The following is a 12,402-nucleotide window of genomic DNA, read 5'->3' on the forward strand; positions in this document are numbered from 1 at the left end:
TGAAAGTGCAGGAAATGAACCGAAGTGTTAGAACTCGTTCCTACACATACGTCACACAGTCAAAAGCAGTTGTTGAAAGCTGTAGCTGCGCTTTTCTTTGGCTGACTTTCATCTCCTCTATTAATTCTCTCCTCCGGATAAAAATACCGCAGATCCCACGCATTCTGGCAATCAGTTTCATGCAAAGTTATCAGCCAGTAGCAGCCTATGCCGGATTTTTCGCTTCGTGCCAGGCATTGAGAAATGGACAGACATTTTTTTTGTAAATATACCAGTTGTGCGTATATCGTGGGCTTACCAGGCACGCAGAGTGCACTGACGTGCAAAGGGTAGCACATGCTGACACGTGATGTCGGAACTCAAGTTAGAGCAGAGACGTCACTTTTATCGCCACGTAGTAACACTACGGTGCGATGATGTGCATATGTAATGTTCATTACATTGATATTAAAGCAGATAGCCAACACTGCAACCACACTGGCATTGTTCTGACATAACGCCTCCATATATAGGGTCTTTTTCCGAAGCAGTTTGAAGCACTGACGTGGCTCAATTGTAGAACACTTGACTGTCATGCAGAATGCCTGGGTTCGATTCCGGATCCAGCCGATTTTTATTATAGACGTCGGACTCTGGATGGAGTTTCCAAGACGCGTGGCGCCACCTGTCGGACATGTATTGGGTAGTTGTCGTACAAAGAAAGGCGAGAGCGCTGGATACGGGCCGTTGCGAGCGTGTTGGGTAAGCGAAGTACCCTCGTACTCCACCGCCGGTCGCAAAGTGTGATAATGTGGCTCTGCTGTTTTGCGTAGCCCTGATGAGGAACCGTGGTAGCCTTAACTATGAAGCTCAGGAGAGGCTCTGGCCGCGGTGCGTGCCGTGTGAACACAAGAGTGAGCAGATAAAAGCAGACCGCAGACGCGTGATACGAAGACCGCGACAACCTATAATCGGAGTTGGTCGTCACCACACAGCATCGCGGACGTACGTTTGGAAGGCTCAGTGTTCTGGTTCTAACTAGCTAACACTTGCGTCATAAAAGTAAATCACAAAATGGTGGTCATGACCACCTTCAGGTTTGTTTTGCCCGTGGCGTCCGCGGTTGTCGTAGCTATCTCAGAGGCCACGGTTTTGCCTTTGGTTGTACCCCGCGAAAGTGGACACGCACGTATCCCCATTTGCAGTGTATACAAACGAAACACGACCACCAACAGACCATTTGAAGATGCGTAATAAAACAGCTCCAATGCACAGGAAACAAGAGATGAATTAAGGGAGAATGCAACTAAAAAGGCGAAAATCGCCGGGGCCATTCGTACCTGATAAAGTGAGATTGTACCTGATAAAGCGAGTAAATTGATCGTGTATGTACTTCATCGCTTTGGCATTACGTATATGCCCGATTTTTAACGCATTTAAGCTCTAGAGAACGGATATCGGAGGGCTTCCTTCGAACTCGATGTCGTGCGATGCTCGCTTGTACTTGCGAATTGCAGCGCGCCGGAATAACTAAAACTTCTTTTGCATTGTACTTGCAGTTCGCTTTGATAAGCTTCCATTGTTTCCGAAGCGTGGATTGGCGGAAGAAGCGTTCCAGGACATGGATTTTCTAGAAACCGCGCCTCGACACCAACGAAAGAGGGGGGTTACATCGTGGCCTATGCATATTCGCCTACGGACGGCTCTCTTTGCACTACCCAATTAGCGCCAGGGCTGCGATGAGGGCGCTGGTGGCGGTGTTTTTCGCAGCGCCGCCTGGGCAGAGTCTGACGTCTATTTGCTTCCATCAGGATGTTCCACCTGTCGACAACGCTGCCGACGCCGGCACCGAAATTCTGGCGAAACGGTCTTCTTGACCCCGTCATGTTATTTGCAAAGTTTTCATATACACTGAATCACCTGTGGCACATACCCGCATACCACTGGCCGCGACATGCGGGTATGTTCGACACGTACCTGGAGGAAATAAATTCATGATGTGCGCGACAGGAAAGTCACGTTATTCGCGTGACTACGATTCGTGTTCGCCATAGACTGAAGTCCTACTGTCCCAGTTTTCGTATATAGCAGAACTACAAAGTTAAGGAGAGAATGTAGAAGGCTTCACTAATATCGCGTGCGCGCTGCTCGTTATAGCGCCCAATGACCACAATCAACAGCATGGAGTTCCTTGTGTAAGCGTGCCCTCAATTTCCCTTCACTGCAATGAAATTAGATATCTAGGGTGTGCTATTGTGACAGCTTCTTGATAATGCGCTCAAGCTGATTGTCTTCGTTGTATGGCCGTTATCACGTGTATATGTATTTCTAATTAAGTTTTGTTGTTCTGAGCAGAAACCCGCTTCCTATATATTCTAGTTATTTTGCAATAAACCTTTATTGTTGGATGAGCGCCGTGTCTGTGTCTTGATCTTGCTCCGTCTTACGCGCAGTTTTATTCTTCACCTACTGCGCACCAACTAGCCCAATCAAGCACACTGCTCAAGCTGTATGCGTAATGCGTCGATTTAACTTACACTGTATGCTTAACTCCACGTTTCGCGGATGAGCGCAATGGTAAGCGTGCAATTCAGCTCGGTGGCAAGCACGCACCTATTACCATTCCACAATGGTGTGCGGGTAAATCTTTCGTAACATCACCAGCCCATCCCCAATCTCCCCATTACAAAGCCTGTTCCGGAACAGTGGCAGGCCATGCTGGCGAGATGTGGTCCCGGTCGCCAGTAAGAGATGGTTTGGGAGTTCCTGAGGATTCGAACCAGCCAACAGACCAAGCAGAGAGGAGACAAATGGCCCACACAACGACTGGAAGCGGCTAATCAAGCTTTGGCCAGTCCTTGCGTGTGCCACTTCTCTCTTCTGTGCTTCATCCTTTGGCGGGTTCTAAACCTCAAGAGTACGTGGCACTTGACGCAGATCACACCTACAGCTCTTGTGCAATTGATCTGCGAGCTAGCGGGCAGCAAGGTGCCTACATATGCTGTGGTAACCCTTTCAGACGGCACCTATGAAGAACTGTCTGTAAACGCTTCAAATCGATACTTTATTTCAAGGCACTTGATATTCTATTGGAACAAAAATATTGTCATAATGAGTTAATTTACGTTTGCTAAAAGTAAATAATGCTAATTAAATTTTAATTAAATATCTATTTATTGTGAAGTCATTCATGCTCCAATTTTGCATTAATAGAACGAAATCTTACGCCAGAAATATAGTGCGAATTCGTTTTTGGTTATGCGCATTTGAAGCAAAGACAAATTTTACTTCTGAATTATTGGCTCGCTGGAAGGGACACGTCGAACGACCCGTCGAACAGTGTGGTGCCTTCGGCCAACTGATAATATGCAACAGTACACTGCAAAATGAAGTTGATGATAGATTCATTTTAATGGCGCAAGGGCCACTCTTGGCCAAAGAGCGCCATTTCAATAGAAGTTAGCGGCAACTAATTAGAAGAAGTTCAGGGATGTAGATGTGACATGGCTGTAAATGGGCCTAAAATGGGTCGCTGCAGAAGCGTAAAAGACATAGGTAATGAAATATGGGGATGACTAGTGGTATACTAAAGAGGACTGAGTGGCGTAAATAATGATTCTGTATAACAGATAATACCTGGCGCTTGTAAAATATAAACGGGAGCACTACTGCCTTAGCAGATCCCTTGTTTAGAAGGGTCTGAAGGCGCGTGCTACACAAAGTATGACACTCGCAGCAGAACCATCTCTAGAGAGGGTGTGCTACGAGTTTCTTGGCACTATAACATTCAATGCGACGTCGTTTATGTAGTTTAATACAGCCTTACTGTCGAATAACGGACTTACACCAAGAAATAATGAAGGATGTAGGGGAACATGCTCTCTGTAGATTAAAGGGAAGTGGTGTTTACGTTCTATTTCAGCTTCCCGGCACTCGATTAAGATGTGCAGGGCGGTGAGTTGGTCGCCACATCTCTCACAGATGGGAGCCTTTTTACCAGTTAATAATAATAATATCTGGGGTTTAACGTCCCAAAACCACGATTTGATTATGAGAGACGCCGTAGTGGAGGGCTCCGGAAATTTCGACCGCCTGGGGTTCTTTAACGTGCACCTAAATCTAAGTACACGGGCCTCAAACATTTTCGCCTCCATCGAAAATGCAGCCGCCGCGGCCGGGATTCGATCCCGCGACCTTCGGGTCAGCAGCCGAGCGCCATAACCACTAGACCACCGTGGCGGGGCGCTCTTTACCAGTTAGGAGATGTGAATGGCAAAATGAAGTTAAATGAAGACAAATTGGTTATGCAGGAGGTTCATTTCATCCAAAGCTCAGTATACCTAGTCGTTACAAATGGCAGACACAAGTGGTGTACACAATGTGTACATAGGTGTCAAAGGGTTAAGACGACCCCTGCGCCTGCACCCTCGCTGCACTACAGCGTCCGCGAGGAGAAAAAGCCTAATTTCCTTCTTAATAGAATTTTTACCAGCCGAATTATATATGTCAAGCATGTCATAGGCATTCCGCAGTGGGAGTCCGTAAATTCTGTAGAAGCATTTCTCCATCTTTTATAACAATTCGTAATTTTTAAGATACACTGCATTAAAGCATTAAATCAGTTTAGAGAGATAGAGCTTGTTTTCATTTTTTCAGAACACTATTGTAATTCCTTTCGCCATCATAGGGCTATTATCAGAACAAATGAAAGTCAAATTTTCCATTCTGAATAGGCGCCGAAACTTCAGCTCGGTAACGTCAGTGTGACGTTTAGCGTAATTTGTCCACACTGGTTCAATGACGAAAATGTCGAAGAAGAAACTTTATTAGGAGTAAAAGGCGAAAGGTGACGGGGAATATTATGAGCGGAGCCCAACTCCAAGCCCCACTGGCTACGGCTGCGGGAACTTGAAGGTGCCGTCGTCACCTATATTATCTTTGTGCGCGTTTGCTTGCTTACAAAGCATCTTTTCGCGGTAAAAGTCGTACTCTCCGTATTGTAAAATTGTGATTTAGTAATCTGATGTTTGTCGGTTTAGTGTCCCATTATGAATCGATTGCTCCACAAGATGATGATATATGAGTTTTTATGGCGCAAGGGCCACTGTTGGCCAAAGAGCGCCATTACTAATGATGGGATGTTTGCAGTGATCAATGACTTGCGATGTTCGGATGTAGGATGGCTGTAAAATGGCCTTAAAAAACGCCCTCTAGATAAGCGTAAATAATATGTATATATACAATAAAATTATGGTGGTGACGTATGGACTGGTCAATGGTTGTTCGATGAGTGATGAGCGATCATTATTTCAAAAGTGAGAAAAAGTGAGTAGCACGTGTGCCTCCTCAATTGCTTTGTACCCAAAGGCCTGGAGGCAAGTGCTTTCTTTGAAACTACCCCAGCAGCTGCCTCTGTTGAGAGGCCGTGCTGCGGTTGCATTGGTATATAACATTGAAGCTATGCAAATCTCTGAAAAAAACGGAAGAGTAAGTCATGTTTAAAAATAGGTTCCCTGCCTATAAACATTGAAGGGTGAAGTGGGAATTGTTCGCGGTATGATGGAAAAATCTTTTCTCTAATAGCGTCGAGATGCGTGCATTGAAGCAGGATGTGAAGAAAAGTAAGTGGCGCACCGCATTTTTCACACATGGGTGGGTCACCATCGGACAAAAGGTGTGTGTGTACTGTATGTATGTCCTATTCTAATTCTGGAAAGTGTGACTTCTGTGTGACGTGACTTTCATACCGGTGGCCAAATGCCAAGACGTGGCTTAATGACGTGCAATTTATTTTCCGTTTCTGCATCCCACAAGCGCTGCCAGTATGCCCTCACCGATTTCTTTAGGAGGGGCTTCAGGTCCACAGCAGGGACAGCAACTGAAGAGACGTGTGCGTTTTCTTGGACGGATGCAGCTAGTTTGTCTGCCAAGACATTCCCTTCGATTTCGCGGTGTCCTGGCACCCAGCATACCACAACGTGCTGTTGAGATGCGTAAATCGTGCATAGTAATGAGTAGAGCGAGACGATGACAGGGTTTTTCTGTTTCTTGAGGGTTTTCAATGCTTTTACGACATTTAATGAATCCGAATATATAATGACATTTTGTAGTTTGATTTCCTTGATGTGTTTAACGGCAGCATATAGCGCATAGGCTTCTGCGGTGAAAATACTTGTATTAGGGTGGAGAACGCCGGCCTCCGAGAAGGATGGACCGACCGCTGCATAGGATACACCAGTGTGCGATTTTGAGGCATCTGTATAGTATTGAGGATAGGAATATTTCGGCTGTATTTCAAGAAAATACGTGTGGATATGTGCCAGTGGTGCGTGTTTAGTAACCTCTACAAAGGATAGGTCACAGTCGATAGTCTGCCACTGCCACGGTGGAAGCTGCTTTGCAGGAGGCATCAGTTTGTGTTCTAGAAGTGGCACATTCATTTCCTCCGCCAAGCCTTTCACACGCAGTGAGTAGGGCTGTCTCACTCGAGGACGGTTATAAAGAAGCGCTGTGCTGGACAGGTCATTTGAGGTAGGGTGTGCGGGATGCTCATTGTTTGCATTTACTTTTAAAAAATACATGAACGACAGGTATGATCTCTGCAAGTGAAGTGGCGATTGCTCCACAAGAGTGCCATACACAAGTTTGGTCTTACGCTCGCGTAAACAGTGTAACAGGGCAAAGAAGGATAAAAATAACAGTGGTGTATAGAGCCTACAACTGAAATATAGGTTACATGCACCCATAACCTTAAAAAAGGGCAAGAACGACGGTCTTTAAGAAGTCATGCAGCCTCATCAACAGCCCTTTCAGAGAATAGAGTAAGGGGTGTGCGACGTGTGAAACAAACAAAACAGCACAGCCATTTTTCCGGCAGTGACAAAAGGCTGAAATTAATTGGAATATGAGATTCCTCGTAAGATGCCTACACTATCTAAAAGCCTTAACACTATTTTCCGTGAAAGTATTTGGTGGTCTCCAAGAATCAAGAATGGGTGCGGAGGTATGCGGTTTCTAAAGAGATCGCAAAATGACGTCTCCTTTATTGCTATAGCATATTACACATGATTAAAACATAAGCGTGTGAGTGTGTTCCATGTGTGTTCTATTATATCCCTGCATAGTGCTACCTCTATATCAGGAGCAGCGCAGGGGGGGGGGGGCACGGCGGTTTGCAGCCCCCCCCCTAGCTATTATGGTCAGAGCTATTACGGTCAAAACAAAACTAATGAATTCCCCACCTCCCTGTCCCCCCGATGGAACTCCCTTAACGTGGGTGCCCCTCCCTTCACCCCCCCCCCCACACCCCCCCCCCCGAAAAAAGTAAATAAAAATCCTAGGGCCGCCCCTGGTCTATATCTGCCATGTTTTTGGTAGTGCGCTTTCCTATTAGTGGCTTTATTGTCTGCAGTTTCCTTTCGCTTGCTGCGTTCCATTCATCTTGGCACTTCCGACGAATTCTGTTTCTAATGCGTGGTCCTCGTATCGTACATTATCTTTGTCAAGCTAACTAAGCAGAGCAGCCGACCATGCACATTTGTCAGCTTCCTCATTGCTTGGCATAGTCACACTTCGTTGCATAAACGCTCCTAGACATTGCACCATAACGCAAGTTCGTTAATGCACATTTATTGCTGCAAGATGAACTTGGGTTGTACTGCGCCTGTCACAGGAACGCATAAAAGCAAGGTTAAACGTAGCGATAACCTCATAGTTCAAAACTCTAAAAAAGCCAACTTCATCCAAAAATTAGTGGCTCCTTTAAGAGGCACAAGCTAATCGACATACAATGGAGGTGGGGTGCAGAGGTGAGCCCAACTTGTATATTTTGTGGAAACATGTACGTCTTCGTGTTTCGATGTGACGGCAGGCATCTAGACATTGCACTACTGTTAGCGATCGCTGGCATTCACCACACATTGGCTATTCTCACTTCCCGAGTAGATAACTAGGGTAAAGTGCCTGTGCCTTTTTTCGAAGTCCGCTTGACACACTTCCGTAAAACATTCGCGGCTAAAACACCTTTTCCGTTCACAGAGTGCAGGTTAAATAAAGTAAAGTTATTCACCGGTGCGTGTCCTTTACACTGACATTTGTGAGTCCGCGCTTTTCGAACATCTTGAAGAGCAGTGTTTAATGCTACCTGCACTTCAGCTACCTGTACTTTAAGGCTACCTGAATTTTTACGGTTCGCAATGGCTGCACACCCATCCGCTTTTGCCCGTTTCCAAGGATACAAAAGCGAATTGCCACGCTGCCACAAAGAGAGTATCATAAATTACACGTTACAGTGTGCTTAAAATGTCGCCTATGAGAGTTTTTTAGGGGCGTAGCTCCTCTTAGTCTAACCTTGTCACGTCTCCGTTGTCCGGCGTCAGCGGCAGTATCTCTGTCCGGCGTAAACGGCAGATGGCGCTGTCTCATAGAAGTACATACAAACTGCAGTTCAGGGACGATATTGTAGGTGCCGCTGTACACAATCCGTGTCGTCATCACCATTTCTCGTCTCATTTCCTACATGGCGTTGGTCCAATAGAATTGTATGCAATATGGTGCTTGTGTGAATCGACACTAGATGGCGCTAGAAGTGCCGCTGCTCTCCGAATGGCGGCTGCGCGGGCTTCGCGAGGATAGAGTGACCTAGAATAGGGGGAGTGTCCAAAGCGCCGCGCGAATACATGGGAGGAGCGAGGGCCTTTTGCGGTGAACTTCCGCGCCGCGGCGCTGCCGTGCCGGACCCGTGGGCTTTCTCCGCGGCGGAAGCCGCGTCAAAGCGGCGGGCGTCTGCTACGCGCGTGATATTTTGGCCGCTAGTAGCTAAAATTGCGGAAACTTGGGCAATATTTAATACCGCGTCACTGCAACATAATACTGCAGCGACTCATCACACAGAGAGCGCGTTTGTTCGTTTGTGTGTTGTGAAACGGAGATTTTGTGTATATCCTTTCAGCTGGTTTGTCACCGCATTGGTCCACACTTCCGCGGCTGTTTGAGGAACGCATCCTGCGCGCACTTCATCGTGAGAAAAGGCGCTTAACTTACTTTCGTGTGGAATGACGAACGTAAATTTGCTGCAGGAAGGAATAAACTGGAGATAACCAGGAGAACGTAGCACATATGCACGTAGTAACTAGCTCATGCATGCTAACGCGTTTGCACCCTTCATATCCTATCTTTTATTTCGTGCATTCAATTTGTTTTACAAGGCTGCCTCCGGCGCTCTGCTGTTTCAAGCCATTTCATGCGAAGCCGAATGTGTCAGTCGGCGCGGCCGCGGTACCAAAAGTAAAAAATTACTCGCGTAACTCGCGTCTCGTTCACTTGGTATGCACGAAAATTGGCACAGAGGGGCACGAATGTACGTATGCCCAACACGACCGATAGGTCATGGCATCACTAACTTGACATGCTTGCCATTCGCGTAACGACTAACAATAATAATATGATGTGTGGCGCGCAAACCCGCTTTTTGTAGCCAGAAATAACTCTGACGATGTGTGGTCTGACGATTTGTTTCCGTCAGGTTATAAAAAATTTGGTGGTCACCAATATCGATGTCAACATGTTAGAGTTACCCATACATTTTGAAGAACTTACCGCATAGGTAAAATGTATGCGAAAAAATTACATGAAAAAAAAAAAACGCGGTCCCTTATGCATTCGCCTGAGATGACTCGAAAACGAAAGCCATCGTCTTTTTCGTCAGTCAATGCATTGAACCTCCCTCGCCCCACTCCGAAAGCTTTCTGCACATAACGTGGTTTCGACTGCCGACAGGATCGAAGGCATTGCAAGCTTTCTGCACCTCACCTGCTTTTACATTGCATCCGTGATCGGCCCCCGATCACGGAGGCAATGCAAAGCGACTATATCATGTGATGGCGTCATCATATGACGTCATAGTGACGTCACAAGTTCTTTCGACGTCATCGCGGGGTGATTTTGTGCATCAGTCGTTTGGCTACGCGGGACGCCGACGGTCAATTTTCGTGTTTGATGATGTTTAGCCTTAAAAAAAAAGACAAACCAAAGAAAATGAAACGATAACAGTGCAATATTGTGTATGCCCCACTTCATGTTACGAGCGATCGCCCGAAAACAAACGTGATTCTCAGTTTAGAGCATCTGATTGCACGCGTCTGCGGGACAAAAGAGGCTTGCTTTACCCGTCTGGTGATCTCTTTATATTTATTCAAGAGATGAGCAGACTCGCTATTTAAGTACTCCGGAGCTTCAGCACGAACTTGTGTGGGACGCTATATTGAGGTCATCACGAAAAAGCGGGAAATTGCGGTCGGGTGCCCTGTTGGCGCGCACTCAACTGCCGCAGAAACTTGTATTTTATGTAACTACTCGTCCACATCTTTTCGTAAAGTCTCTGAACCGGGCGAATGCTAGGCTCCGAGAACCGTGAGAACATCTGAAGTTGAGAATGAGTTGTTTGAAATTGTTTTCATTTCGTATGGTTAAGGCTTGAGGCACTGCACGCATCTCGCGCGAACGTTTCATACTGACGTTCGGCGATCGAATGCAACATGCGATAATATATATATATATATATATATATATATATATATATATATATATATATATATATATATATATATATATATATATATATATATATATATATATATATATTATCGCGTGTTGCATTTTTTCTGGCTAGGTACATAAGGGATCTCTGCATTTGAACAATTTTCTTAAGTGATTTAGATATTACACTTCTATTTGTCAATTTCTTACCGTATTTTCATTCAGACAGCTTGTGCAGCAAGAACGGGGGCATTTGTAACTTTGTTTCATGATATCTGGATATTTGTTAAGCATTTTCTACATTACGCCTGTTATGCAAAAACTTGTGGAATAAGGTTAGTTTACCTGGCATTGCTTTTCTTTCAAATGTTTGCGCACGGTGAACCTTGTCGTACGCTACCTCAGGAGCAAAAATAAGCCAACAGCATTGCAGTCGTATGGCCGTCTCTACTATTTTTTTTTCTTTTTTTCGTTTCCCTTGCGTCTTCCCGGTGTGCTCAGTCCATAATAAAGAGCTAGTGGAGGCTAACGAATTGTCGAATAAAGCGGTGTGCATATGGCTAGCAAACCAGTGGCGACCATGAGTAAAAAGCGCGTAGTGTGAAGCGGTCACTGCGCGCAAGTATTTCAGCTGACTGCCCGTGCAATTTATTTTTGTTTATTACTCTTAATTCGCGCATGCGTGATGCTATTGCCCGATTACTCGTGCGAATAAGGTTTTTTTTTCGTTCTTTGCTTGTGCGTGTCTGTTTTGCGCGTTTTTACACACGCACCAACGTTCTCTAACTGTGTGACTTGAACTACGCCACGCTGATGCCGCTTGACACACTGATTTTTTGCGTTCTGTTGTTGCCCCAGCACTAACACAACGCCTAAAGATGGATAAGCTCCATTCCGCACCGCATTAGAAAAGTTAAGTAGACTTCAAGTGCCCTGTGTGGAAACGCGGCGCGAAAAACTACAGCGCGTAGCAGACGCCCCTCGCTTTCCGCGCGCGGAAAGCCCACGGGTCCGGCGCAGCAGCGGCGCGGCGCGGGAGTTCACGGCAAAAGGCCCACGCGGGAGCCGGCGCTTTGGACACTCCCCCTATTCTAGGTCACTCTAGCGAGGATGCGCGGGGAGCGAGTGCGGCCTCTCTCATTCTCCTGGATCGTCGCCGTACGTGTCGGATCGTTGGCAGAGCATGAACGATGCGCAGCGGCGGGCGCTCGCTTGGCGGCAGCCAGGCGGATTCCGAGACGGTGCGCGCCAAGGACGCCGCTGCGAAACGGGCTCAACGAGAAGCCGATCCCGAGACCATGACTGCTTCAGGAGCTTCGCCCAAGCTCTTCATCATTCACCCGTGGATATGCTGTAATTTTTTATTATATATTCAGAGCTTGTCGCACACTTAGCGAACGGTATAAACAAACCATCTTCGATGGTTTGTTTATACCGTTCGTTTGCAAGATTGATATCCTGCCAAATAATCGTTTGCGCGGTCTACGTCCAAAGCCATATTGACGTCTCGGCTTAGAAACGTCACTTCGCGACACAGCTCCCTGCCTGCAGAGTGTACTTTTCATCGGATACATCATGGGGAACAATTGCCCTGTTTCGGTAGTCTTAAAAACAGCGTCAAGCGGTGCCTTACGAAAAAAAAAAGGAACAGCACCAAAAGACGGAACACGTGGGACACAAGACGCACACATGCAGCTCTGAATCACTACTAATATATTCCTCCCAACGCGTAAGGCGCACTTATGGTACGGAAGACGAATGTCATAAGCAGATAGGCAAAAACAAAGAAACAAAACGAAACAAAAAACAAAAACCAGACAGTTGCAAAAGGTCAAACACGTGTAGGTGCAAAAACCTGGCGGTAAACGAAACGCCAGTGGGATGGCA

Source organism: Rhipicephalus sanguineus, chromosome 8 (genome assembly GCF_013339695.2).
Source record: "Rhipicephalus sanguineus isolate Rsan-2018 chromosome 8, BIME_Rsan_1.4, whole genome shotgun sequence".
Classification (NCBI taxonomy): domain Eukaryota; kingdom Metazoa; phylum Arthropoda; class Arachnida; order Ixodida; family Ixodidae; genus Rhipicephalus; species Rhipicephalus sanguineus.